This window comes from Alligator sinensis, unplaced genomic scaffold, assembly GCF_000455745.1.
Source record: "Alligator sinensis unplaced genomic scaffold, ASM45574v1 scaffold1012_1, whole genome shotgun sequence".
Classification (NCBI taxonomy): Eukaryota; Metazoa; Chordata; order Crocodylia; family Alligatoridae; genus Alligator; species Alligator sinensis.
Window position 1 is genome coordinate 408,778 of NW_005842104.1, and position 5,419 is coordinate 414,196.

Here is a 5,419-nt window from a genome sequence, read left to right on the forward strand (position 1 = left end):
ACGAGGTCAGCATTGATGGAGGGTAAGGAATCTCCTTCACCCGGGCCTCCCTGACCCACAGTGGGCAGAGATGTCCCATGGGACTGGGGAAAAACTGACACAAAGTACCCATTTAGCAAGTTTTCTTTTTCCTGGGCATCAGTTGTCAGATGTCCCATCTGGTTTAGCAGGGGTCCAATGTTGCCCTTGCTTTTCCTCCAGCTCCCCACATACCTAAAAAAGGACTTTTTATTGTCCTTGATATTTGTAGCTATTGGAGATCCATCGCAGCCTTGGCTTTCCTGGTTTGCTCTCTGCAGGTCCGGACCAGAGCAGAGTATTTCTCCTTGGTGGTGGTTCCAGTCCTCCATCCTTTGTAGGTCTTCCTTTTAAGACACAGGAGGTCCGCTAGTTCCCTGGAGAGCCAAGGGGGCTGCTGTGCCCTTTTGCTGCCTTTCCTCCAAGACAGGATGGACTTAGCTTGCACATCCAGGATTGCTCCCTTGAGGAACAACCACTCGTTTTGAACTCCCCTCCCCTTTGGGTTGTGGCCCTTTAGGTCCTCGATGACAAGCCTCCTTAGCTTGTCAAAGTCAGTTTTCCTGAAATCGAGGACTTCTGTATTACTGACTGACTTGCCAGCTTTACGGCAGATGGTGAAGGCGATCAGCTTGTGGTCAATATCACCCGGCTTCCCTTCGCTGATTAGGTCATCCCCAGTTGCCAGTACCAGGTCAAGCAGTGCTTTACCTCTCATCAGCCCATAGACTTCCTGCATCAGACAGAGGTCATCCATGCATGAAAGAAAGCTTTGTGACCGCTCGGATTTGGCTGAGCGCTCTTCCCACGAGATGTCTGGGTAGTTAAAGTCTTCCATGACAACCATACACCAGGAGCACGCAGCCTCAGGCAATTTCCTAGCAAACTCTTGGTCAAGATCTTGACCCTGGGCAAGGGGTCTGAGTAGACACCCCCCATAGTATCCCCTGTGCCGTGTTCCCCACAGATTCTAACCCAGAGGGTCTCAAGTCATCCACCATGGGTGCCAATGTAGGCTTGCAGGGATACATAGCTTTCCTTGACATAGAGAGCTACACCCCTGCCCCTTTTGTCCACTTGATCCCTCCTGTACAGGGTATAGCCATCTATACCTGTGACCCAGTCATGGGTGGTGTCCCACCAGGTCTCTGTTATCCCTATGACATCATAGTTATTTGCGTTTAGCAGGAGGACAAGTTCCTTCTGTTTATTCATCAAGCTCTTGGCATTTGTGTATAGGCACACAAGTGTTCCCTTAGGGGCCCTTGCCTTGCCCACAGCTCGTTCCAGGCCTGGAAAAGGGGTGGGTTCCTTTAAGTTCCTTGGCCTGCTGGCTTTGCAAGGGTTGCTTAGGGGCCAGCAGTGACAGTAGTCCACCCATCCCATGACGGGCTTAGTTTAAAGCCCAGTGGAGCAGGTCAGCCTGGCTGAGAAGAGCCTCCTCCCCAGCAAAGAGAGGTGAAGGCCTTGCCCTCACAGCAGCTCGCTGCCTCTCTCACCAAAGAGTGGGCTGTGGTCATGGAAGCCTTCCCGATGACACCAGCGCGACAGTCTTTGGTTAACTACCTAGATCCTCCTCTCACTCCGCAGCCCATAGCCCAACACTGGGAGAATCGAAGAGATCACTAATCTCCAGACTACTGGCTGGTTCAACAGGCAGAAAGGAATGCAAAACATACATGAAGCCAAGGCAAAAAATAAATAAGAGGGAGTTTTACTCTGTAGCTAGGTGAAGAGGGACAGAGCCCTAGATTCCAGTCACTGCTACTAGGACTGCTTATGTATTTTATCCATAGTTTCATAGTTTCTAGGGTCAGAAGGGACCTGAACAGATCATCGAGTCCAACCCTCTGCCCTGGGCAGGAACGAGTGCTGGGGTCATAACACCAGATAGCTATCCAACCTCCTCTTGAAGACCCCCAAAGTAGGAGAGAGTACCACCTCCCTTGGGAGTCCATTCCAGAGCCTGGGAGCCCTAACCATAAAGTAATGCCTCCTGATATCAAGCCTGAACCTACTCTAAATCAATTTGTGGCCATTATTCCTTGTTCTCCCAGGTGGTGCCCGGGGGAACAGAGCCTCATCTATTTTCTGCTGGTCACCACTGGCGAGTTTATAGACAGCTACCAGATCCCCTCTCAGTCTTCTCTTGTGGAAGCTAAATAGATTTAGGCCCTTTAGTCTATCTTCATAGGGCCAGGTCTGCTGCCCCCTGACCATGCAAGTGGCCCTCCTCTGGACCCTCTCAAGGTTAGCCACATCCCTCTTGAAGTACAGCACCCAGAACTGGATGCAGTATTCCAACTGCAGCCTGACCAGCACCACATAGAGGGGAAGGATCACCTCCCTGGACCTGCTTGTGATGCACCTATAGATGCACGACAAGATGCAGTTAGCCTTAGTGACTCTCGAATGCAAAACATGCCCAGGAGCAGGAACTGAAGCCTAGATTTCTAAAGACTCCCAAATGCAAAATATGCTCAGGAGCAGGAACTGGAGCCTAGATTTCCTTCCCACCCACCTGACAAAAGCAAACTAGTCACCTCTTCATGAAACAACAAGTCTAGGCAGGAGTTTCAGGATGTGAAACCAAGTCTTCCCTTTAAAGTGGAAATCCAACAACTCTTGAATGCAAAATATGCCCAGGAGCAGGAAATGGAGCCTAGATTTCCTTCCCACCCCCTGACAAAAGCAAACTAGTTACCTCTTCATGAAGCAACAAGTCTAGGCAAGAGTTTAAGGCTGTGAAACCAAGTCTTCCCTTTAAAGTAACTTCAGTGCCTAGCCTGCATCTGTGGTTCTATTCCTGGATCTGAGCCCTTAAAAGTTAGATGCAAGAACATTCCACATTGCCACACCTAAATGTTTTTCTGTATCTGGCCTTTAATGCATAACTTTCAGTACCTATATGAATCTAGCCAGCCAGGCTGTACTGAATACATATTAATTTAGTTGGAGTTATTAATTAATACTTTCTCTCTTACTCTCTTAGAGTAGGGGTCAAGCTTGTCCAGCCCAGAGGGCTGGATGATGGTCATTAGGCCAGTCTTCAGGTTGGTCTAGTGAAGCACTGCATGCAACCTATACCGTGGACCCCCTGTGCTGCATATGTCCAGCCAGCATGCTGCAAATCCCACACTTCCTGTGCTGGTCCTGCATACTGTGTGCACAACAAGCACTGGAGCCACCATGTGCTGCTGGATCAGCCCTGAGCACTGGCTCTGGCATGGCCCAGTCCAGACCAGCCCCAGAACCAGTACGCAGGGCCAGTCATGTGCAGCGCTGCACGCAGCCCACACCCAGGACCAACCAACTGTGCTGCATGCAGAGCCATGCAGCATGTAAAGTTGGGGCTGGCACTAGCATGTGGAGTCAGTCCTGAGACCCACATGTCTCCAAGACCTGGATGTAGCTCACAGGTCATATATTTGACTCCCTCGGCTTAGAGCCTTTCTCTTGTCTCATTTATACCAAATTATACCCAATTGTTGCATATGAAAACAAAGATAAATGAGTCTTGTAGGACAAGTGATGTGAGTAATTTGACAAACACCTGGTATCTGATGGGATGACCTGTATAATGAGCAAAACTATGGCTGGCAGTAAAAGACAGTACAACAGGGGTGGGCAAAGTGTGGCCCACTAGGCCATTCTATCCAGCCCGCAAGGCCTTTAAAAAATTTAGAAAATGAATATTTATCTGCCCCGGCTGTATGTCATGTGGCCCTCCATGGCTTGCCAAAACTCAGTAAGCAACCCTCCGCCTGAAATAATTGCCTGGCCCTGCAGTACAAGGACCCATTTTCCCATCCTATGCCTAAACTCATCCAAGCTGAGATAATTAAAATAAAAATGTAGTGCTTTTTTTAGCATTAAGATGTTTAGCATCCTGCCTTGCACCAAATGGCCCCTGTATGACTATTAGCACCCAAAGACAGGCACAATGGGTGTGGCATCTGATAGCAGATTTAATTGCTCCTGCTCTATATGCTGCTTTCATATTCCTCTCTACCCTATGAATTCTGAATTAATCTATCTCATGTGTGAAGAATGCCTTGGGACATCACTGCTTGGGTATTGCAGCTTTGCATCTCAGCTAATGCCTCAAAGGGCACAATTAAATTCTCTGCAAATCTATGTTGACCCTCCTTCAATTTAAGATAGTAGCATAGCTAGTTAATAAATGCCAATCTAATGAGCAAGACAGCCAATAGCACTGATGTCAGGACCATGACACCTGAGAGCATTTCTTTTTTACACAACAGAGCAAAGTACAGTTGATGAGATAAAAACTGCTGTCAAGTTTTAACAGGTTCTTATAGGCAAAAGTTAGATCCCCCTCTGTCTTACCTTCATGCTTTATGCATTCTCTGGCAATAGCAGGTTTAGGGCAATGTTTTCATTCGGATGCAGATGTAAACAAATGGGATGACCACATGGACTGTATGCTGCGTTTATTGCAAGAACAAAACAAAAGTATTAGCTGACATTTGAACTTGAAACATGCAATCATGTACAGGCATTGGAAAGAAACCAGACAGCCTTAAAAAAAACAAAAAACAACAACTTTAAAGAACAATAGAGCCATTAAGGATTTAGTCATGCACTCTGGGGGTTCATTTCATGTTTTGATTTTTTCATTATATTAAAGCAGGAAAAGTGTCCCTTAGGGCCCCTCTACACATGCAGGTAAAAGTGTGATGGGATCTAATGTGTAATCCACATAATAGCACTTCCTGCTATGCCACATCCTGCCAATCACAGAGGAGGCATGACTGTGGGATCACCAATGAGATTCCATCATGCCTTATTGCCAGCACCATCAAGAAGCAAGCTTCCACAGCTGGGTGCCCCCTCAGCTGAAAGGGCTCCCAGTTGCAGGGGCACCCCACACACCCCATGGCTGGGAGACCAGAGCTGATGTGATCTCCCAGCCATGGGGTCATTCCATGAAGCCCCATGTTTGGGAGTCCTGTTAGCTGGAAGATCCCAGGCTCAGAGGTGCATATGGGCAGTCCCAATTAGGAGCTGCGATCAGCTGATGGGGTTCCCAGCCACAAGGTCCCCTGGCCACACATTCAGTTACAAAGTTATTATACTTATTTTATGGAATAACTTTGTAGCTTATTCCTCTTTTTCTCACATCATTACTTGATTGAACAGGTGGCCCGGTAACCACATAGGGTGTTTATACACGTGCTTCGGGATTGGCGGGGAGGAGCGCTTTAATTAGCGTGGCTCTGAGAACCACGCTAATTAAAGTGCCCAGAGCATCTCACGTATCAGCATCCCCATGCTGAAAAATGGTGGCAGGGTGCTTTATCTAAAGCTTATTGAATGAGCTTAAGTTAAACCACCCCTTCCACAATTTTTTCAGTGAGGGGACTCTAATACACAAGAA